Source organism: Leuresthes tenuis, unplaced genomic scaffold (genome assembly GCF_036924035.1).
Source record: "Leuresthes tenuis unplaced genomic scaffold, fLeuTen1.0.hap1 SCAF_3, whole genome shotgun sequence".
Lineage (NCBI taxonomy): Eukaryota > Metazoa > Chordata > Actinopteri > Atheriniformes > Atherinopsidae > Leuresthes > Leuresthes tenuis.
Window position 1 is genome coordinate 28951436 of NW_027325357.1, and position 21635 is coordinate 28973070.

General features: G+C 42.3%; 1 protein-coding gene and 34 non-coding genes across 35 annotated transcripts in view; all 35 read left to right on the forward strand.

Annotated features, from left to right (window-relative positions):
• Window positions 1-21635, forward strand: part of mfsd4aa (major facilitator superfamily domain containing 4Aa) — a 117531-nt gene that overhangs the window by 62957 nt on the left and 32939 nt on the right. The window lies entirely within an intron of this gene.
• trnaf-gaa (transfer RNA phenylalanine (anticodon GAA)) lies at window positions 12-84 on the forward strand. The gene has a single exon. It is a non-coding gene; the product is annotated as a tRNA-Phe (tRNA).
• On the forward strand, window positions 925-997 carry trnaf-gaa (transfer RNA phenylalanine (anticodon GAA)). The gene has a single exon. It is a non-coding gene; the product is annotated as a tRNA-Phe (tRNA).
• trnaf-gaa (transfer RNA phenylalanine (anticodon GAA)) lies at window positions 1838-1910 on the forward strand. The gene has a single exon. It is a non-coding gene; the product is annotated as a tRNA-Phe (tRNA).
• On the forward strand, window positions 2692-2764 carry trnaf-gaa (transfer RNA phenylalanine (anticodon GAA)). Its single transcript has one exon. It is a non-coding gene; the product is annotated as a tRNA-Phe (tRNA).
• trnaf-gaa (transfer RNA phenylalanine (anticodon GAA)) lies at window positions 3202-3274 on the forward strand. Its single transcript has one exon. It is a non-coding gene; the product is annotated as a tRNA-Phe (tRNA).
• On the forward strand, window positions 3605-3677 carry trnaf-gaa (transfer RNA phenylalanine (anticodon GAA)). Its single transcript has one exon. It is a non-coding gene; the product is annotated as a tRNA-Phe (tRNA).
• Window positions 4114-4186, forward strand: trnaf-gaa (transfer RNA phenylalanine (anticodon GAA)). Its single transcript has one exon. It is a non-coding gene; the product is annotated as a tRNA-Phe (tRNA).
• Window positions 4466-4538, forward strand: trnaf-gaa (transfer RNA phenylalanine (anticodon GAA)). The gene has a single exon. It is a non-coding gene; the product is annotated as a tRNA-Phe (tRNA).
• trnaf-gaa (transfer RNA phenylalanine (anticodon GAA)) lies at window positions 5482-5554 on the forward strand. Its single transcript has one exon. It is a non-coding gene; the product is annotated as a tRNA-Phe (tRNA).
• Window positions 5992-6064, forward strand: trnaf-gaa (transfer RNA phenylalanine (anticodon GAA)). Its single transcript has one exon. It is a non-coding gene; the product is annotated as a tRNA-Phe (tRNA).
• trnaf-gaa (transfer RNA phenylalanine (anticodon GAA)) lies at window positions 6846-6918 on the forward strand. The gene has a single exon. It is a non-coding gene; the product is annotated as a tRNA-Phe (tRNA).
• trnaf-gaa (transfer RNA phenylalanine (anticodon GAA)) lies at window positions 7249-7321 on the forward strand. Its single transcript has one exon. It is a non-coding gene; the product is annotated as a tRNA-Phe (tRNA).
• Window positions 8106-8178, forward strand: trnaf-gaa (transfer RNA phenylalanine (anticodon GAA)). Its single transcript has one exon. It is a non-coding gene; the product is annotated as a tRNA-Phe (tRNA).
• trnaf-gaa (transfer RNA phenylalanine (anticodon GAA)) lies at window positions 8509-8581 on the forward strand. Its single transcript has one exon. It is a non-coding gene; the product is annotated as a tRNA-Phe (tRNA).
• On the forward strand, window positions 9365-9437 carry trnaf-gaa (transfer RNA phenylalanine (anticodon GAA)). The gene has a single exon. It is a non-coding gene; the product is annotated as a tRNA-Phe (tRNA).
• On the forward strand, window positions 9875-9947 carry trnaf-gaa (transfer RNA phenylalanine (anticodon GAA)). The gene has a single exon. It is a non-coding gene; the product is annotated as a tRNA-Phe (tRNA).
• trnaf-gaa (transfer RNA phenylalanine (anticodon GAA)) lies at window positions 10278-10350 on the forward strand. The gene has a single exon. It is a non-coding gene; the product is annotated as a tRNA-Phe (tRNA).
• Window positions 10783-10855, forward strand: trnaf-gaa (transfer RNA phenylalanine (anticodon GAA)). Its single transcript has one exon. It is a non-coding gene; the product is annotated as a tRNA-Phe (tRNA).
• trnaf-gaa (transfer RNA phenylalanine (anticodon GAA)) lies at window positions 11696-11768 on the forward strand. Its single transcript has one exon. It is a non-coding gene; the product is annotated as a tRNA-Phe (tRNA).
• trnaf-gaa (transfer RNA phenylalanine (anticodon GAA)) lies at window positions 13116-13188 on the forward strand. Its single transcript has one exon. It is a non-coding gene; the product is annotated as a tRNA-Phe (tRNA).
• trnaf-gaa (transfer RNA phenylalanine (anticodon GAA)) lies at window positions 13626-13698 on the forward strand. Its single transcript has one exon. It is a non-coding gene; the product is annotated as a tRNA-Phe (tRNA).
• On the forward strand, window positions 14029-14101 carry trnaf-gaa (transfer RNA phenylalanine (anticodon GAA)). The gene has a single exon. It is a non-coding gene; the product is annotated as a tRNA-Phe (tRNA).
• On the forward strand, window positions 14536-14608 carry trnaf-gaa (transfer RNA phenylalanine (anticodon GAA)). The gene has a single exon. It is a non-coding gene; the product is annotated as a tRNA-Phe (tRNA).
• trnaf-gaa (transfer RNA phenylalanine (anticodon GAA)) lies at window positions 15958-16030 on the forward strand. Its single transcript has one exon. It is a non-coding gene; the product is annotated as a tRNA-Phe (tRNA).
• trnaf-gaa (transfer RNA phenylalanine (anticodon GAA)) lies at window positions 16465-16537 on the forward strand. Its single transcript has one exon. It is a non-coding gene; the product is annotated as a tRNA-Phe (tRNA).
• Window positions 16975-17047, forward strand: trnaf-gaa (transfer RNA phenylalanine (anticodon GAA)). Its single transcript has one exon. It is a non-coding gene; the product is annotated as a tRNA-Phe (tRNA).
• On the forward strand, window positions 17378-17450 carry trnaf-gaa (transfer RNA phenylalanine (anticodon GAA)). Its single transcript has one exon. It is a non-coding gene; the product is annotated as a tRNA-Phe (tRNA).
• On the forward strand, window positions 17889-17961 carry trnaf-gaa (transfer RNA phenylalanine (anticodon GAA)). The gene has a single exon. It is a non-coding gene; the product is annotated as a tRNA-Phe (tRNA).
• trnaf-gaa (transfer RNA phenylalanine (anticodon GAA)) lies at window positions 18388-18460 on the forward strand. The gene has a single exon. It is a non-coding gene; the product is annotated as a tRNA-Phe (tRNA).
• Window positions 18791-18863, forward strand: trnaf-gaa (transfer RNA phenylalanine (anticodon GAA)). Its single transcript has one exon. It is a non-coding gene; the product is annotated as a tRNA-Phe (tRNA).
• trnaf-gaa (transfer RNA phenylalanine (anticodon GAA)) lies at window positions 19301-19373 on the forward strand. Its single transcript has one exon. It is a non-coding gene; the product is annotated as a tRNA-Phe (tRNA).
• Window positions 19800-19872, forward strand: trnaf-gaa (transfer RNA phenylalanine (anticodon GAA)). The gene has a single exon. It is a non-coding gene; the product is annotated as a tRNA-Phe (tRNA).
• trnaf-gaa (transfer RNA phenylalanine (anticodon GAA)) lies at window positions 20657-20729 on the forward strand. Its single transcript has one exon. It is a non-coding gene; the product is annotated as a tRNA-Phe (tRNA).
• On the forward strand, window positions 21163-21235 carry trnaf-gaa (transfer RNA phenylalanine (anticodon GAA)). Its single transcript has one exon. It is a non-coding gene; the product is annotated as a tRNA-Phe (tRNA).

The window sequence follows — 21635 nt, forward strand, 5'->3', positions numbered from 1 at the left end:
AGGCTAATTTTGCCGAAATAGCTCAGTTGGGAGAGCGTTAGACTGAAGATCTAAAGGTCCTTGGCTCAATCCCGGGTTTCGGCAAGCTCCAAGAACAACTCCCCTCTTACTTATTCAACCTCTTGTGACATCGAAATAAACCAAAAAAATTCTGAACAAATCTCATTCACACACATAAGACAGAAATGTTTGGTCATCATGCACAGCAGCGCGTTTGGAGGAAACTAAACAGTAGCTCAACCGTGTCATACCAACTGTCAAGCACGGTGATGGAGAGCTGATGAGTTGGGCCTGTTTTTTTTTAATCATATGATGTTTTCATGTGTTGGGTGTTTCATTGGCAAACTGATGTAACAGGACATAAGCAGGATGCATGGAGCGGTCCACATGGAAGAGATTGAAACTGCATCACACACTTCTTCATTCATAAAATGAATGGACAATGAATGAATTCCAAAATACGGTCATTCCCACCATGGTCTGTTTGACGTACTCTTTGCAACTGGAAAAAGGCAAATTTTGCCAAAATAGCTCAGATGGGAGCGCGTTAGACTGAAGATCTAAAGGTCCCTGGTTTTATTCCGGGTTTCGGCAAGCTCCAAGAACAACTCCCCTCTCACTTATTCAACCTCTGATGACATTGAAATAAACCACAAAAATTCTGAACTAATCTCATTCAAACACATAAGACAGAAATGTTTTTTTTAATCATATGATGTTTTCATATGTTGGGTGTTTCATTGGCAAACTGATGTAACAGGACATAAGCAGGATGCATGGAGCGGTCCACATGGAAGAGATTGAAACTGCATCCCACACTTCTTCTATCATAAAGTGAATGGACAATGATTGAATTCCAAAGTACGATCATTCCCACCATCGTCAGTTTGTGGGCCTCTTGGCCACTGGAAATAAGCTAATTTTGCCGAAATAGCTCAGTTGGGAGAGCGTTAGACTGAAGATCTAAAGGTCCCTGGCTCAATCCCGGGTTTTGGCAAGCTCCAAGAACAACTCCCCTCTTACGTATTCAACCTCTTGTGACATTGAAATAAACCAAAAAAATTCTGAACAAATCTCATTCACACACATAAGACAGAAATGTTTGGTCATCATGCACAGCAGCGCATTTGGAGGAAACTAAACAGTAGCTCAACCGTGTCATACCAACTGTCAAGCACGGTGATGGAGAGCTGATGAGTTGGGCCTGTTTTTTTTTAATCATATGATGTTTTCATGTGTTGGGTGTTTCATTGGCAAACTGATGTAACAGGACATAAGCAGGATGCATGGAGCGGTCCACATGGAAGAGATTGAAACTGCATCACACACTTCTTCATTCATAAAATGAATGGACAATGAATGAATTCCAAAGTACGGTCATTCCCACCATGGTCTGTTTGTCGTACTCTTTGCAACTGGAAAAAGGCAAATTTTGCCAAAATAGCTCAGATGGGAGCGCGTTAGACTGAAGATCTAAAGGTCCCTGGTTTTATTCCGGGTTTCGGCAAGCTCCAAGAACAACTCCCCTCTCACTTATTCAACCTCTGATGACATTGAAATAAACCACAAAAATTCTGAACTAATCTCATTCAAACACATAAGACAGAAATGTTTTTTTTAATCATATGATGTTTTCATATGTTGGGTGTTTCATTGGCAAACTGATGTAACAGGACATAAGCAGGATGCATGGAGCGGTCCACATGGAAGAGATTGAAACTGCATCCCACACTTCTTCTATCATAAAGTGAATGGACAATGATTGAATTCCAAAGTACGATCATTCCCACCATCGTCAGTTTGTCGGCCTCTTGGCCACTGGAAATAAGCTAATTTTGCCGAAATAGCTCAGTTGGGAGAGGGTTAGACTGAAGATCTAAAGGTCCCTGGCTCAATCCCGGGTTTTGGCAAGCTCCAAGAACAACTCCCCTCTTACGTATTCAACCTCTTGTGACATTGAAATAAACCAAAAAAATTCTGAACAAATCTCATTCACACACATAAGACAGAAATGTGGTCATCATGCACAGCAGCGCGTTTGGAGGAAACTAAACAGTAGCTCAACCGTGTCATACCAACTGTCAAGCACGGTGATGGAGAGCTGATGAGTTGGGCCTGTTTTTTTTTAATCATATGATGTTTTCATATGTTGGGTGTTTCATTGGCAAACTGATGTAACAGGACATAAGCAGGATGCATGGAGCGGTCCACATGGAAGAGATTGAAACTGAATCCCACACTTCTATCATAAAGTGAATGGACAATGAATGAATTCCAAAGTACGGTCATTCCCACCATCGTCAGTTTGTCGGCCTCTTGGCCACTGGAAATACGCTAATTTTACCGAAATAGCTCAGTTGGGAGCGCGTTAGACTGAAGATCTAAAGGTCGCTGGTTTTATCCTAGGTTTCGGCAAGCTCCATGGTTGACCTTGGCAAGCTCCAAGGTCAACACATAAGACAGAGATGTTTTTTTTAATCATATGATGTTTTCATATGTTGGGTGTTTCATTTGCAAACTGATGTAACAGGACATAAGCAGGATGCATGGAGCGGTCCACATGGAAGAGATTGAAACTGCATCCCACACTTCTATCATAAAGTGAATGGACAATGAATGAATTCCAAAGTACGGTCATTCCCACCATCGTCAGTTTGTCGGCCTCTTGGCCACTGGAAATAGGCTAATTTTGCCGAAATAGCTCAGTTGGGAGAGCGTTAGACTGAAGATCTAAAGGTCCCTGGCTCAATCCCGGGTTTCGGCAAGCTCCAAGAACAACTCCCCTCTTACTTATTCAACCTCTTGTGACATCGAAATAAACCAAAAAAATTCTGAACAAATCTCATTCACACACATAAGACAGAAATGTTTGGTCATCATGCACAGCAGCGCATTTGGAGGAAACTAAACAGTAGCTCAACCGTGTCATACCAACTGTCAAGCACGGTGATGGAGAGCTGATGAGTTGGGCCTGTTTTTTTTTAATCATATGATGTTTTCATGTGTTGGGTGTTTCATTGGCAAACTGATGTAACAGGACATAAGCAGGATGCATGGAGCGGTCCACATGGAAGAGATTGAAACTGCATCACACACTTCTTCATTCATAAAATGAATGGACAATGAATGAATTCCAAAGTACGGTCATTCCCACCATGGTCTGTTTGTCGTACTCTTGGCAACTGGAAATAGGCTAATTTTGCCAAAATAGCTCAGATGGGAGCGCGTTAGACTGAAAATCTAAAGGTCCCTGGTTTTATTCCGGGTTTCGGCAAGCTCCAAGAACAACTCCCCTCTCACTTATTCAACCTCTGATGACATTGAAATAAACCACAAAAATTCTGAACTAATGTCATTCAAACACATAAGACAGAAATGTTTTTTTTAATCATATGATGTTTTCATATGTTGGGTGTTTCATTGGCAAACTGATGTAACAGGACATAAGCAGGATGCATGGAGCGGTCCACATGGAAGAGATTGAAACTGCATCCCACACTTCTTCTATCATAAAGTGAATGGACAATGATTGAATTCCAAAGTACGATCATTCCCACCATCGTCAGTTTGTCGGCCTCTTGGCCACTGGAAATAAGCTAATTTTGCCGAAATAGCTCAGTTGGGAGAGCGTTAGACTGAAGATCTAAAGGTCCCTGGCTCAATCCCGGGTTTCGGCAAGCTCCAAGAACAACTCCCCTCTTACGTATTCAACCTCTTGTGACATCGAAATAAACCAAAAAAATTCTGAACAAATCTCATTCACACACATAAGACAGAAATGTTTGGTCATCATGCACAGCAGCGCGTTTGGAGGAAACTAAAAAGTAGCTCAACCGTGTCATACCAACTGTCAAGCACGGTGATGGAGAGCTGATGAGTTGGGCCTGTTTTTTTTAATCATATGATGTTTTCATATGTTGGGTGTTTCATTGGCAAACTGATGTAACAGGACATAAGCAGGATGCATGGAGCGGTCCACATGGAAGAGATTGAAGCTGCATCACACACTTCTTCATTCATAAAGTGAATGGACAATGAATGAATTCCAAAGTACGGTCATACCCACCATCGTCAGTTTGTCGGCCTCTTGGCCACTGGAAATAGGCTAATTTTGCCGAAATAGCTCAGTTGGGAGCGCGTTAGACTGAAGATCTAAAGGTCACTGGTTTTATCCCAGGTTTCGGCAAGCTCCATGGTTGACCTTGGCAAGCTCCAAGGTCAACACATAAGACAGAGATGTTTTTTTTAATCATATGATGTTTTCATATGTTGGGTGTTTCATTGGCAAACTGATGTAACAGGACATAAGCAGGATGCATGGAGCGGTCCACATGGAAGAGATTGAAACTGCATCCCACACTTCTTCTATCATAAAGTGAATGGACAATGATTGAATTCCAAAGTACGGTCATTCCCACCATCGTCAGTTTGTCGGCCTCTTGGCCACTGGAAATAAGCTAATTTTGCCGAAATAGCTCAGTTGGGAGAGCGTTAGACTGAAGATCTAAAGGTCCCTGGCTCAATCCCGGGTTTCGGCAAGCTCCAAGAACAACTCCCCTCTTACTTATTCAACCTCTTGTGACATTGAAATAAACCAAAAAAATTCTGAACAAATCTCATTCACACATATAAGACAAAAATGTTTGGTCATCATGCACAGCAGCGCGTTTGGAGGAAACTAAACAGTAGCTCAACCGTGTCATACCAACTGTCAAGCACGGTGATGGAGAGCTGATGAGTTGGGCCTGTTTTTTTTAATCATATGATGTTTTCATATGTTGGGTGTTTCATTGGCAAACTGATGTAACAGGACATAAGCAGGATGCATGGAGCGGTCCACATGGAAGAGATTGAAACTGCATCCCACACTTCTATCATAAAGTGAATGGACAATGAATGAATTCCAAAGTACGGTCATTCCCACCATCGTCAGTTTGTCGGCCTCTTGGCCACTGGAAATAGGCTAATTTTGCCAAAATAGCTCAGATGGGAGCGCGTTAGACTGAAGATCTAAAGGTCCCTGGTTTTATTCCGGGTTTCGGCAAGCTCCAAGAACAACTCCCCTCTTACTTATTCAACCTCTTGTGACATCGAAATAAACCAAAAAAATTCTTAACAAATCTCATTCACACACATAAGACAGAAATGTTTGGTCATCATGCACAGCAGCGCGTTTGGAGGAAACTAAACAGTAGCTCAACCGTGTCATACCAACTGTCAAGCACGGTGATGGAGAGCTGATGAGTTGGGCCTGTTTTTTTTTAATCATATGATGTTTTCATGTGTTGGGTGTTTCATTGGCAAACTGATGTAACAGGACATAAGCAGGATGCATGGAGCGGTCCACATGGAAGAGATTGAAACTGCATCCCACACTTCTTCTATCATAAAGTGAATGGACAATGTTTGAATTCCAAAGTACGATCATTCCCACCATCGTCAGTTTGTCGGCCTCTTGGCCACTGGAAATAAGCTAATTTTGCCGAAATAGCTCAGTTGGGAGAGCGTTAGACTGAAGATCTAAAGGTCCCTGGCTCAATCCCGGGTTTCGGCAAGCTCCAAGAACAACTCCCCTCTTACGTATTCAACCTCTTGTGACATCGAAATAAACCAAAAAAATTCTGAACAAATCTCATTCACACACATAAGACAGAAATGTTTGGTCATCATGCACAGCAGCGCGTTTGGAGGAAACTAAACAGTAGCTCAACCGTGTCATACCAACTGTCAAGCACGGTGATGGAGAGCTGATGAGTTGGGCCTGTTTTTTTTTAATCATACGATGTTTTCATATGTTGGGTGTTTCATTGGCAAACTGATGTAACAGGACATAAGCAGGATGCATGGAGCGGTCCACATGGAAGAGATTGAAACTGCATCCCACACTTCTTCTATCATAAAGTGAATGGACAATGATTGAATTCCAAAGTACGATCATTCCCACCATCGTCAGTTTGTCGGCCTCTTGGCCACTGGAAATAAGCTAATTTTGCCGAAATAGCTCAGTTGGGAGAGCGTTAGACTGAAGATCTAAAGGTCCCTGGCTCAATCCCGGGTTTTGGCAAGCTCCAAGAACAACTCCCCTCTTACGTATTCAACCTCTTGTGACATTGAAATAAACCAAAAAAATTCTGAACAAATCTCATTCACACACATAAGACAGAAATGTGGTCATCATGCACAGCAGCGCGTTTGGAGGAAACTAAACAGTAGCTCAACCGTGTCATACCAACTGTCAAGCACGGTGATGGAGAGCTGATGAGTTGGGCCTGTTTTTTTTTAATCATATGATGTTTTCATATGTTGGGTGTTTCATTGGCAAACTGATGTAACAGGACATAAGCAGGATGCATGGAGCGGTCCACATGGAAGAGATTGAAACTGAATCCCACACTTCTATCATAAAGTGAATGGACAATGAATGAATTCCAAAGTACGGTCATTCCCACCATCGTCAGTTTGTCGGCCTCTTGGCCACTGGAAATAGGCTAATTTTACCGAAATAGCTCAGTTGGGAGCGCGTTAGACTGAAGATCTAAAGGTCGCTGGTTTTATCCTAGGTTTCGGCAAGCTCCATGGTTGACCTTGGCAAGCTCCAAGGTCAACACATAAGACAGAGATGTTTTTTTTAATCATATGATGTTTTCATATGTTGGGTGTTTCATTGGCAAACTGATGTAACAGGACATAAGCAGGATGCATGGAGCGGTCCACATGGAAGAGATTGAAACTGCATCCCACACTTCTATCATAAAGTGAATGGACAATGAATGAATTCCAAAGTACGGTCATTCCCACCATCGTCAGTTTGTCGGCCTCTTGGCCACTGGAAATAGGCTAATTTTGCCGAAATAGCTCAGTTGGGAGAGCGTTAGACTGAAGATCTAAAGGTCCCTGGTTTTATTCCGGGTTTCGGCAAGCTCCAAGAACAACTCCCCTCTCACTTATTCAACCTCTGATGACATTGAAATAAATCACAAAAATTCTGAACTAATCTCATTCAAACACATAAGACAGAAATGTTTTTTTTAATCATATGATGTTTTCATATGTTGGGTGTTTCATTGGCAAACTGATGTAACAGGACATAAGCAGGATGCATGGAGCGGTCCACATGGAAGAGATTGAAACTGCATCCCACACTTCTTCTATCATAAAGTGAATGGACAATGATTGAATTCCAAAGTACGATCATTCCCACCATCGTCAGTTTGTCGGCCTCTTGGCCACTGGAAATAAGCTAATTTTGCCGAAATAGCTCAGTTGGGAGAGCGTTAGACTGAAGATCTAAAGGTCCCTGGCTCAATCCCGGGTTTCGGCAAGCTCCAAGAACAACTCCCCTCTTACGTATTCAACCTCTTGTGACATCGAAATAAACCAAAAAAATTCTGAACAAATCTCATTCACACACATAAGACAGAAATGTTTGGTCATCATGCACAGCAGCTCTTTTGGAGGAAACTAAACAGTAGCTCAACCGTGTCATACCAACTGTCAAGCACGGTGATGGAGAGCTGATGAGTTGGGCCTGTTTTTTTTTAATCATATGATGTTTTCATATGTTGGGTGTTTCATTGGCAAACTGATGTAACAGGACATAAGCAGGATGCATGGAGCGGTCCACATGGAAGAGATTGAAACTGCATCCCACACTTCTATCATAAAGTGAATGGACAATGAATGAATTCCAAAGTACGGTCATTCCCACCATCGTCAGTTTGTCGGCCTCTTGGCCACTGGAAATAGGCTAATTTTGTCGAAATAGCTCAGTTGGGAGCGCGTTAGACTGAAGATCTAAAGGTCGCTGGTTTTATCCCAGGTTTCGGCAAGCTCCATGGTTGACCTTGGCAAGCTCCAAGGTCAACACATAAGACAGAGATGTTTTTTTTTTATCATATGATGTTTTCATATGTTCGGTGTTTCATTGGCAAACTGATGTAACAGGACATAAGCAGGATGCATGGAGCGGTCCACATGGAAGAGATTGAAACTGCATCCCACACTTCTATCATAAAGTGAATGGACAATGAATGAATTCCAAAGTACGGTCATTCCCACCATCGTCAGTTTGTCGGCCTCTTGGCCACTGGAAATAGGCTAATTTTGCCGAAATAGCTCAGTTGGGAGAGCGTTAGACTGAAGATCTAAAGGTCCCTGGCTCAATCCCGGGTTTCGGCAAGCTCCAAGAACAACTCCCCTCTTACTTATTCAACCTCTTGTGACATCGAAATAAACCACAAAAATTCTGAACTAATCTCATTCAAACACATAAGACAGAAATGTTTTTTTTAATCATATGATGTTTTCATATGTTGGGTGTTTCATTGGCAAACTGATGTAACAGGACATAAGCAGGATGCATGGAGCGGTCCACATGGAAGAGATTGAAACTGCATCCCACACTTCTTCTATCATAAAGTGAATGGACAATGATTGAATTCCAAAGTACGATCATTCCCACCATCGTCAGTTTGTCGGCCTCTTGGCCACTGGAAATAGGCTAATTTTGCCGAAATTGCTCAGTTGGGAGAGCGTTAGACTGAAGATCTAAAGGTCCCTGGCTCAATCCCGGGTTTCGGCAAGCTCCAAGAACAACTCCCCTCTTACTTATTCAACCTCTTGTGACATCGAAATAAACCAAAAAAATTCTGAACAAATCTCATTCACACACATAAGACAGAAATGTTTGGTCATCATGCACAGCAGCGCGTTTGGAGGAAACTAAACAGTAGCTCAACCGTGTCATACCAACTGTCAAGCACGGTGATTGAGAGCTGATGAGTTAGGTCTGTTTTTTTTTAATCATATGATGTTTTCATGTGTTGGGTGTTTCATTGGCAAACTGATGTAACAGGACATAAGCAGGATGCATGGAGCGGTCCACATGGAAGAGATTGAAACTGCATCCCACACTTCTATCATAAAGTGAATGGACAATGAATGAATTCCAAAGTACGGTCATTCCCACCATCGTCAGTTTGTCGGCCTCTTGGCCACTGGAAATAGGCTAATTTTACCGAAATAGCTCAGTTGGGAGCGCGTTAGACTGAAGATCTAAAGGTCGCTGGTTTTATCCTAGGTTTCGGCAAGCTCCATGGTTGACCTTGGCAAGCTCCAAGATCAACACATAAGACAGAGATGTTTTTTTTAATCATATGATGTTTTCATATGTTGGGTGTTTCATTGGCAAACTGATGTAACAGGACATAAGCAGGATGCATGGAGCGGTCCACATGGAAGAGATTGAAACTGCATCCCACACTTCTATCATAAAGTGAATGGACAATGAATGAATTCCAAAGTACGGTCATTCCCACCATCGTCAGTTTGTCAGCCTCTTGGCCACTGGAAATAGGCTAATTTTGCCGAAATAGCTCAGTTGGGAGAGCGTTAGACTGAAGATCTAAAGGTCCCTGGCTCAATCCCGGGTTTCGGCAAGCTCCAAGAACAACTCCCCTCTTACTTATTCAACCTCTTGTGACATCGAAATAAACCAAAAAAATTCTGAACAAATCTCATTCACACACATAAGACAGAAATGTTTGGTCATCATGCACAGCAGCGCGTTTGGAGGAAACTAAACAGTAGCTCAACCGTGTCATACCAGCTGTCAAGCGCGGTGATGGAGAGCTGATGAGTTGGGCCTGTTTTTTTTTAATCATATGATGTTTTCATGTGTTGGGTGTTTCATTGGCAAACTGATGTAACAGGACATAAGCAGGATGCATGGAGCGGTCCACATGGAAGAGATTGAAACTGCATCACACACTTCTTCATTCATAAAATGAATGGACAATGAATGAATTCCAAAGTACGGTCATTCCCACCATGGTCTGTTTGTCGTACTCTTGGCAACTGGAAATAGGCTAATTTTGCCAAAATAGCTCAGATGGGAGCGCGTTAGACTGAAAATCTAAAGGTCCCTGGTTTTATTCCGGGTTTCGGCAAGCTCCAAGAACAACTCCCCTCTCACTTATTCAACCTCTGATGACATTGAAATAAACCACAAAAATTCTGAACTAATCTCATTCAAACACATAAGACAGAAATGTTTTTTTTAATCATATGATGTTTTCATATGTTGGGTGTTTCATTGGCAAACTGATTTAACAGGACATAAGCAGGATGCATGGAGCGGTCCACATGGAAGAGATTGAAACTGCATCCCACACTTCTTCTATCATAAAGTGAATGGACAATGATTGAATTCCAAAGTACGATCATTCCCACCATCGTCAGTTTGTCGGCCTCTTGGCCACTGGAAATAAGCTAATTTTGCCGAAATAGCTCAGTTGGGAGAGCGTTAGACTGAAGATCTAAAGGTCCCTGGCTCAATCCCGGGTTTCGGCAAGCTCCAAGAACAACTCCCCTCTTACGTATTCAACCTCTTGTGACATTGAAATAAACCAAAAAAATTCTGAACAAATCTCATTCACACACATAAGACAGAAATGTGGTCATCATGCACAGCAGCGCGTTTGGAGGAAACTAAACAGTAGCTCAACCGTGTCATACCAACTGTCAAGCACGGTGATGGAGAGCTGATGAGTTGGGCCTGTTTTTTTTTAATCATATGATGTTTTCATATGTTGGGTGTTTCATTGGCAAACTGATGTAACAGGACATAAGCAGGATGCATGGAGCGGTCCACATGGAAGAGATTGAAACTGCATCCCACACTTCTATCATAAAGTGAATGGACAATGAATGAATTCCAAAGTACGGTCATTCCCACCATCGTCAGTTTGTCGGCCTCTTGGCCACTGGAAATAGGCTAATTTTGCCGAAATAGCTCAGTTGGGAGAGCGTTAGACTGAAGATCTAAAGGTCCCTGGCTCAATCCCGGGTTTCGGCAAGCTCCAAGAACAACTCCCCTCTTACTTATTCAACCTCTTGTGACATCGAAATAAACCAAAAAAATTCTGAACAAATCTCATTCACACACATAAGACAGAAATGTTTGGTCATCATGCACAGCAGCACGTTTGGAGGAAACTAAACAGTAGCTCAACCGTGTCATACCAACTGTCAAGCACGGTGATGGAGAGCTGATGAGTTGGGCCTGTTTTTTTTTAATCATATGATGTTTTCATGTGTTGGGTGTTTCATTGGCAAACTGATGTAACAGGACATAAGCAGGATGCATGGAGCGGTCCACATGGAAGAGATTGAAACTGCATCACACACTTCTTCATTCATAAAATGAATGGACAATGAATGAATTCCAAAGTACGGTCATTCCCACCATGGTCTGTTTGTCGTACTCTTGGCAACTGGAAATAGGCTAATTTTGCCAAAATAGCTCAGATGGGAGCGTGTTAGACTGAAAATCTAAAGGTCCCTGGTTTTATTCCGGGTTTCGGCAAGCTCCAAGAACAACTCCCCTCTCACTTATTCAACCTCTGATGACATTGAAATAAACCACAAAAATTCTGAACTAATCTCATTCAAACACATAAGACAGAAATGTTTTTTTTAATCATATGATGTTTTCATATGTTGGGTGTTTCATTGGCAAACTGATGTAACAGGACATAAATAGGATACATGGAGCGGTCCACATGGAAGAGATTGAAACTGCATCCCACACTTCTTCTATCATAAAGTGAATGGACAATGATTGAATTCCAAAGTACGATCATTCCCACCATCGTCAGTTTGTCGGCCTCTTGGCCACTGGAAATAAGCTAATTTTTCCGAAATAGCTCAGTTGGGAGAGCGTTAGACTGAAGATCTAAAGGTCCCTGGCTCAATCCCGGGTTTCGGCAAGCTCCAAGAACAACTCCCCTCTTACGTATTCAACCTCTTGTGACATCGAAATAAACCAAAAAAATTCTGAACCAATCTCATTCACACACATAAGACAGAAATGTTTGGTCATCATGCACAGCAGCGCGTTTGGAGGAAACTAAACAGTAGCTCAACCGTGTCATACCAACTGTCAAGCACGGTGATGGAGAGCTGATGAGTTGGGCCTGTTCTTTTTTAATCATATGATGTTTTCATATGTTGGGTGTTTCATTGGCAAACTGATATAACAGGACATAAGCAGGATGCATGGAGCGGTCCACATGGAAGAGATTGAAACTGCATCACACACTTCTTCATTCATAAAATGAATGGACAATGAATGAATTCCAAAGTACGTTCATTCCCACCATGGTCTGTTTGTCGTACTCTTGGCAACTGGAAATAGGCTAATTTTGCCAAAATAGCTCAGATGGGAGCGCATTAGACTGAAGATCTAAAGGTCCCTGGTTTTATTCCGGGTTTCGGCAAGCTCCAAGAACAACTCCCCTCTCACTTATTCAACCTCTGATGACATTGAAATAAACCACAAAAATTCTGAACTAATCTCATTCAAACACATAAGACAGAAATGTTTTTTTTAATCATATGATGTTTTCATATGTTGGGTGTTTCATTGGCAAACTGATGTAACAGGACATAAATAGGATACATGGAGCGGACCACATGGAAGAGATTGAAACTGCATCCCACACTTCTTCTATCATAAAGTGAATGGACAATGATTGAATTCCAAAGTACGATCATTCCCACCATCGTCAGTTTGTCGGCCTCTTGGCCACTGGAAATAAGCTAATTTTTCCGAAATAGCTCAGTTGGGAGATAGTTAGACTGAAGATCTAAAGGTCCCTGGCTCAATCCCGGGTTTCGGCAAGCTCCAAGAACAACTCCCCTCTTACGTATTCAACCTCTTGTGACATCGAAATAAACCAAAAAAATTCTGAACCAATCTCATTCACACACATAAGACAGAAATGTTTGGTCATCATGCACAGCAGCGCGTTTGGAGGAAACTAAACAGTAGCTCAACCGTGTCATACCAACTGTCAAGCACGGTGATGGAGAGCTGATGAGTTGGGCCTGTTCTTTTTTAATCATATGATGTTTTCATATGTTGGGTGTTTCATTGGCAAACTGATGTAACAGGACATAAGCAGGATGCATGGAGCGGTCCACATGGAAGAGATTGAAACTGCATCCCACACTTCTATCATAAAGTGAATGGACAATGAATGAATTCCAAAGTACGGTCATTCCCACCATCGTCAGTTTGTCGGCCTCTTGGCCACTGGAAATAGGCTAATTTTGCCGAAATAGCTCAGTTGGGAGAGCGTTAGACTGAAGATCTAAAGGTCCCTGGCTCAATCCCGGGTTTCGGCAAGCTCCAAGAACAACTCCCCTCTTACTTATTCAACCTCTTGTGACATCGAAATAAACCAAAAAAATTCTGAACAAATCTCATTCACACACATAAGACAGAAATGTTTGGTCATCATGCACAGCAGCGCGTTTGGAGGAAACTAAACAGTAGCTCAACTGTGTCATACCAACTGTCAAGCACGGTGATGGAGAGCTGATGAGTTGGGCCTGCTTTTTTTTAATCATATGATGTTTTCATGTGTTGGGTGTTTCATTGGCAAACTGATGTAACAGGACATAAGCAGGATGCATGGAGCGGTCCACATGGAAGAGATTGAAACTGCATCACACACTTCTTCATTCATAAAATGAATGGACAATGAATGAATTCCAAAGTACGGTCATTCCCACCATGGTCTGTTTGTCGTACTCTTGGCAACTGGAAATAGGCTAATTTTGCCAAAATAGCTCAGATGGGAGCGCGTTAGACTGAAAATCTAAAGGTCCCTGGTTTTATTCCGGGTTTCGGCAAGCTCCAAGAACAACTCCCCTCTCACTTATTCAACCTCTGATGACATTGAAATAAACCACAAAAATTCTGAACTGATCTCATTCAAACACATAAGACAGAAATGTTTTTTTTAATCATATGATGTTTTCATATGTTGGGTGTTTCATTGGCAAACTGATGTAACAGGACATAAGCAGGATGCATGGAGCGGTCCACATGGAAGAGATTGAAACTGCATCCCACACTTCTTCTATCATAAAGTGAATGGACAATGATTGAATTCCAAAGTACGATCATTCCCACCATCGTCAGTTTGTCGGCCTCTTGGCCACTGGAAATAAGCTAATTTTGCCGAAATAGCTCAGTTGGGAGAGCGTTAGACTGAAGATCTAAAGGTCCCTGGCTCAATCCCGGGTTTCGGCAAGCTCCAAGAACAACTCCCCTCTTACGTATTCAACCTCTTGTGACATCGAAATAAACCAAAAAAATTCTGAACCAATCTCATTCACACACATAAGACAGAAATGTTTGGTCATCATGCACAGCAGCGCGTTTGGAGGAAACTAAACAGTAGCTCAACCGTGTCATACCAACTGTCAAGCACGGTGATGGAGAGCTGATGAGTTGGGCCTGTTCTTTTTTAATCATATGATGTTTTCATATGTTGGGTGTTTCATTGGCAAACTGATGTAACAGGACATAAGCAGGATGCATGGAGCGGTCCACATGGAAGAGATTGAAACTGCATCCCACACTTCTATCATAAAGTGAATGGACAATGAATGAATTCCAAAGTACGGTCATTCCCACCATCGTCAGTTTGTCGGCCTCTTGGCCACTGGAAATAGGCTAATTTTGCCGAAATAGCTCAGTTGGGAGAGCGTTAGACTGAAGATCTAAAGGTCCCTGGCTCAATCCCGGGTTTCGGCAAGCTCCAAGAACAACTCCCCTCTTTGTATTCAACCTCTTGTGACATCGAAATAAACCAAAAAAATTCTGAACCAATCTCATTCACACACATAAGACAGAAATGTTTGGTCATCATGCACAGCAGCGCGTTTGGAGGAAACTAAACAGTAGCTCAACCGTGTCATACCAACTGTCAAGCACGGTGATGGAGAGCTGATGAGTTGGGCCTGTTCTTTTTTAATCATATGATGTTTTCATATGTTGGGTGTTTCATTGGCAAACTGATATAACAGGACATAAGCAGGATGCATGGAGCGGTCCACATGGAAGAGATTGAAACTGCATCACACACTTCTTCATTCATAAAATGAATGGACAATGAATGAATTCCAAAGTACGTTCATTCCCACCATGGTCTGTTTGTCGTACTCTTGGCAACTGGAAATAGGCTAATTTTGCCAAAATAGCTCAGATGGGAGCGCATTAGACTGAAGATCTAAAGGTCCCTGGTTTTATTCCGGGTTTCGGCAAGCTCCAAGAACAACTCCCCTCTCACTTATTCAACCTCTGATGACATTGAAATAAACCACAAAAATTCTGAACTAATCTCATTCAAACACATAAGACAGAAATGTTTTTTTTAATCATATGATGTTTTCATATGTTGGGTGTTTCATTGGCAAACTGATGTAACAGGACATAAATAGGATACATGGAGCGGACCACATGGAAGAGATTGAAACTGCATCCCACACTTCTTCTATCATAAAGTGAATGGACAATGATTGAATTCCAAAGTACGATCATTCCCACCATCGTCAGTTTGTCGGCCTCTTGGCCACTGGAAATAAGCTAATTTTTCCGAAATAGCTCAGTTGGGAGATAGTTAGACTGAAGATCTAAAGGTCCCTGGCTCAATCCCGGGTTTCGGCAAGCTCCAAGAACAACTCCCCTCTTACGTATTCAACCTCTTGTGACATCGAAATAAACCAAAAAAATTCTGAACCAATCTCATTCACACACATAAGACAGAAATGTTTGGTCATCATGCACAGCAGCGCGTTTGGAGGAAACTAAACAGTAGCTCAACCGTGTCATACCAACTGTCAAGCACGGTGATGGAGAGCTGATGAGTTGGGCCTGTTCTTTTTTAATCATATGATGTTTTCATATGTTGGGTGTTTCATTGGCAAACTGATGTAACAGGACATAAGCAGGATGCATGGAGCGGTCCACATGGAAGAGATTGAAACTGCATCCCACACTTCTTCTATCATAAAGTGAATGGACAATGATTGAATTCCAAAGTACGATCATTCCCACCATCGTCAGTTTGTCGGCCTCTTGGCCACTGGAAATAAGCTAATTTTGCCGAAATAGCTCAGTTGGGAGAGCGTTAGACTGAAGATCTAAAGGTCCCTGGCTCAATCCCGGGTTTCGGCAAGCTCCAAGAACAACTCCCCTCTTACGTATTCAACCTCTTGTGACATCGAAATAAACCAAAAAAATTCTGAACCAATCTCATTCACACACATAAGACAGAAATGTTTGGTCATCATGCACAGCAGCGCGTTTGGAGGAAACTAAACAGTAGCTCAACCGTGTCATACCAACTGTCAAGCACGGTGATGGAGAGCTGATGAGTTGGGCCTGTTCTTTTTTAATCATATGATGTTTTCATATGTTGGGTGTTTCATTGGCAAACTGATGTAACAGGACATAAGCAGGATGCATGGAGCGGTCCACATGGAAGAGATTGAAACTGCATCCCACACTTCTATCATAAAGTGAATGGACAATGAATGAATTCCAAAGTACGGTCATTCCCACCATCGTCAGTTTGTCGGCCTCTTGGCCACTGGAAATAGGCTAATTTTGCCGAAATAGCTCAGTTGGGAGAGCGTTAGACTGAAGATCTAAAGGTCCCTGGCTCAATCCCGGGTTTCGGCAAGCTCCAAGAACAACTCCCCTCTTACTTATTCAACCTCTTGTGACATCGAAATAAACCAAAAAAATTCTGAACAAATCTCATTCACACACATAAGACAGAAATGTTTGGTCATCATGCACAGCAGCGCGTTTGGAGGAAACTAAACAGTAGCTCAACCGTGTCATACCAACTGTCAAGCACGGTGATGGAGAGCTGATGAGTTGGGCCTGCTTTTTTTTAATCATATGATGTTTTCATGTGTTGGGTGTTTCATTGGCAAACTGATGTAACAGGACATAAGCAGGATGCATGGAGCGGTCCACATGGAAGAGATTGAAACTGCATCACACACTTCTTCATTCATAAAATGAATGGACAATGAATGAATTCCAAAGTACGGTCATTCCCACCATGGTCTGTTTGTCGTACTCTTGGCAACTGGAAATAGGCTAATTTTGCCAAAATAGCTCAGATGGGAGCGCGTTAGACTGAAAATCTAAAGGTCCCTGGTTTTATTCCGGGTTTCGGCAAGCTCCAAGAACAACTCCCCTCTCACTTATTCAACCTCTGATGACATTGAAATAAACCACAAAAATTCTGAACTAATCTCATTCAAACACATAAGACAGAAATGTTTTTTTTAATCATATGATGTTTTCATATGTTGGGTGTTTCATTGGCAAACTGATGTAACAGGACATAAGCAGGATGCATGGAGCGGTCCACATGGAAGAGATTGAAACTGCATCCCACACTTCTTCTATCCTAAAGTGAATGGACAATGATTGAATTCCAAAGTACGGTCATTCCCACCATCGTCAGTTTGTCGGCCTCTTGGCCTCTGGAAATAAGCTAATTTTGCCGAAATAGCTCAGTTGGGAGAGCGTTAGACTGAAGATCTAAAGGTCCCTGGCTCAATCCCGGGTTTCGGCAAGCTCCAAGAACAACTCCCGTCTTACGTATTCAACCTCTTGTGACATCGAAATAAACCAAAAAAATTCTGAACCAATCTCATTCACACACATAAGACAGAAATGTTTGGTCATCATGCACAGCAGCGCGTTTGGAGGAAACTAAACAGTAGCTCAACAGTGTCATACCAACTGTCAAGCACGGTGATGGAGAGCTGATGAGTTGGGCCTGTCTTTTTTTTAATCATATGATGTTTTCATATGTTGGGTGTTTCATTGGCAAACTGATGTAACAGGACATAAGCAGGATGCATGGAGCGGTCCACATGGAAGAGATTGAAACTGCATCCCACACTTCTTCTATCATAAAGTGAATGGACAATGAATGAATTCCAAAGTACGGTCGTTCCCACCATCGTCAGTTTGTCGGCCTCTTGGCCACTGGAAATAGGCTAATTTTGCCGAAATAGCTCAGTTGGGAGAGCGTTAGACTGAAGATCTAAAGGTCCCTGGCTCAATCCCGGGTTTCGGCAAGCTCCAAGAACAACTCCCCTCTTACGTATTCAACCTCTTGTGACATCGAAATAAACCACAAAAATTCTGAACCAATCTCATTCACACACATAAGACAGAAATGTTTGGTCATCATGCACAGCAGCGCGTTTGGAGGAAACTAAACAGTAGCTCAACCGTGTCGTACCAACTGTCAAGCACGGTGATGAGTTGGGCCTGTTTTTTTTTAATCATATGATGTTTTCATATGTTGGGTGTTTCATTGGCAAACTGATGTAACAGGACATAAGCAGGATGCATGGAGCGGTCCACATGGAAGAGATTGAAACTGCATCACACACTTCTTCATTCATAAAATCAATGGACAATGAATGAATTCCAAAGTACGGTCATTCCCACCATCGTCAGTTTGTCGGCCTCTTGGCCTCTGGAAATAAGCTAATTTTGCCGAAATAGCTCAGTTGGGAGAGCGTTAGACTGAAGATCTAAAGGTCCCTGGCTCAATCCCGGGTTTCGGCAAGCTTCAAGAACAACTCCCCTCTCACTTATTCAACCTCTGATGACATTGAAATAAACCACAAAAATTCTGAACCAATCTCATTCAAACACATAAGACAGAAATGTTTTTTTTAATCATATGATGTTTTCATATGTTGGGTGTTTCATTGGCAAACTGATGTAACAGGACATAAGCAGGATGCATGGAGCGGTCCACATGGAAGAGATTGAAACTGCATCACACACTTCTTCATTCATAAAATCAATGGACAATGAATGAATTCCAAAGTACGGTCATTCCCACCATCGTCAGTTTGTCGGCCTCTTGGCCTCTGGAAATAAGCTAATTTTGCCGAAATAGCTCAGTTGGGAGAGCGTTAGACTGAAGATCTAAAGGTCCCTGGCTCAATCCCGGGTTTCGGCAAGCTCCAAGAACAACTCCCCTCTTACGTATTCAACCTCTTGTGACATCGAAATAAACCAAAAAAATTCTGAACCAATCTCATTCACACACATAAGACAGAAATGTTTGGTCATCATGCACAGCAGCGCGTTTGGAGGAAACTAAACAGTAGCTCAACCGTGTCATACCAACTGTCAAGCACGGTGATGGAGAGCTGATGAGTTGGGCCTGTCTTTTTTTAATCATATGATGTTTTCATATGTTGGGTGTTTCATTGGCAAACTGATGTAACAGGACATAAGCAGGATGCATGGAGCGGTCCACATGGAAGAGATTGAAACTGCATCCCACACTTCTTCTATCATAAAGTGAATGGACAATGAATGAATTCCAAAGTACGGTCGTTCCCACCATCGTCAGTTTGTCGGCCTCTTGGCCACTGGAAATAGGCTAATTTTGCCGAAATAGCTCAGTTGGGAGAGCGTTAGACTGAAGATCTAAAGGTCCCTGGCTCAATCCCGGGTTTCGGCAAGCTCCAAGAACAACTCCCCTCTTACGTATTCAACCTCTTGTGACATCGAAATAAACCACAAAAATTCTGAACCAATCTCATTCACACACATAAGACAGAAATGTTTGGTCATCATGCACAGCAGCGCGTTTGGAGGAAACTAAACAGTAGCTCAACCGTGTCGTACCAACTGTCAAGCACGGTGATGAGTTGGGCCTGTTTTTTTTTAATCATATGATGTTTTCATATGTTGGGTGTTTCATTGGCAAACTGATGTAACAGGACATAAGCAGGATGCATGGAGCGGTCCACATGGAAGAGATTGAAACTGCATCACACACTTCTTCATTCATAAAATCAATGGACAATGAATGAATTCCAAAGTACGGTCATTCCCACCATCGTCAGTTTGTCGGCCTCTTGGCCTCTGGAAATAAGCTAATTTTGCCGAAATAGCTCAGTTGGGAGAGCGTTAGACTGAAGATCTAAAGGTCCCTGGCTCAATCCCGGGTTTCGGCAAGCTCCAAGAACAACTCCCCTCTTACTTATTCAACCTCTTGTGACATCGAAATAAACCAAAAAAATTCTGAACAAATCTCATTCACACACATAAGACAGAAATGTTTGGTCATCATGCACAGCAGCGCGTTTGGAGGTAACTAAACAGTAGCTCAACCGTGTCATACCAACTGTCAAGCACAGTGATGGAGAGCTGATGAGTTGGGCCTGTTTTTTTTTTAATCATATGATGTTTTCATATGTTGGGTGTTTCATTGGCAAACTGATGTAACAGGACATAAGCAGGATGCATGGAGCGGTCCACATGGAAGAGATTGAAACTGCATCCCACACTTCTATCATAAAGTGAATGGACAATGAATGAATTCCAAAGTACGGTCATTCCCACCATCGTCAGTTTGTCGGCCTCTTGGCCACTGGAAATAGGCTAATTTTGCCGAAATAGCTCAGTTGGGAGCGCGTTAGACTGAAGATCTAAAGGTCGCTGGTTTTATCCATGGTTTCGGCAAGCTCCATGGTTGACCTTGGCAAGCTCCAAGGTCAACACATAAGACAGAGATGTTTTTTTTAATCATATGATGTTTTCATATGTTGGGTGTTTCATTGGCAAACTGATGTAACAGGACATAAGCAGGATGCATGGAGCGGTCCACATGGAAGAGATTGAAACTGCATCCCACACTTCTATCATAAAGTGAATGGACAATGAATGAATTCCAAAGTACGGTCATTCCCACCATCGTCAGTTTGTCGGCCTCTTGGCCACTGGAAATAAGCAAATTTTGCCGAAATAGCTCAGTTGGGAGAGCGTTAGACTGAAGATCTAAAAGTCCCTGGCTCAATCCCGGGTTTCGGAAAGCTCCAAGAACAACTCCCCTCTTACGTATTCAACCTCTTGTGACATCGAAATAAACCAAAAAAATTCTGAACCAATCTCATTCACACACATAAGACAGAAATGTTTGGTCATCATGCACAGCAGCGCGTTTGGAGGAAACTAAACAGTAGCTCAACCGTGTCATACCAACTGTCAAGCACGGTGATGGAGAGCTGATGAGTTGGGCCTGTTTTTTTTTAATCATATGATGTTTTCATATGTTGGGTGTTTCATTGGCAAACTGATGTAACAGGACATAAGCAGGATGCATGGAGTGTCCACATGGAAGAGATTGAAACTGCATCCCACACTTCTATCATAAAGTGAATGGACAATGAATGAATTCCAAAGTACGGTCATTCCCACCATCGTCAGTTTGTCGGCCTCTTGGCCACTGGAAATAGGCTAATTTTGCCGAAATAGCTCAGTTGGGAGAGCGTTAGACTGAAGATCTAAAGGTCCCTGGCTCAATCCCGGGTTTCGGAAAGCTCCAAGAACAACTCCCCTCTTACGTATTCAACCTCTTGTGACATCGAAATAAACCAAAAAAATTCTGAACCAATCTCATTCACACACATAAGACAGAAATGTTTGGTCATCATGCACAGCAGCGCGTTTGGAGGAAACTAAACAGTAGCTCAACCGTGTCATACCAACTGTCAAGCACGGTGATGGAGAGCTGATGAGTTGGGCCTGTTTTTTTTTAATCATATGATGTTTTCATATGTTGGGTGTTTCATTGGCAAACTGATGTAACAGGACATAAGCAGGATGCATGGAGTGTCCACATGGAAGAGATTGAAACTGCATCCCACACTTCTATCATAAAGTGAATGGACAATGAATGAATTCCAAAGTACGGTCATTCCCACCATCGTCAGTTTGT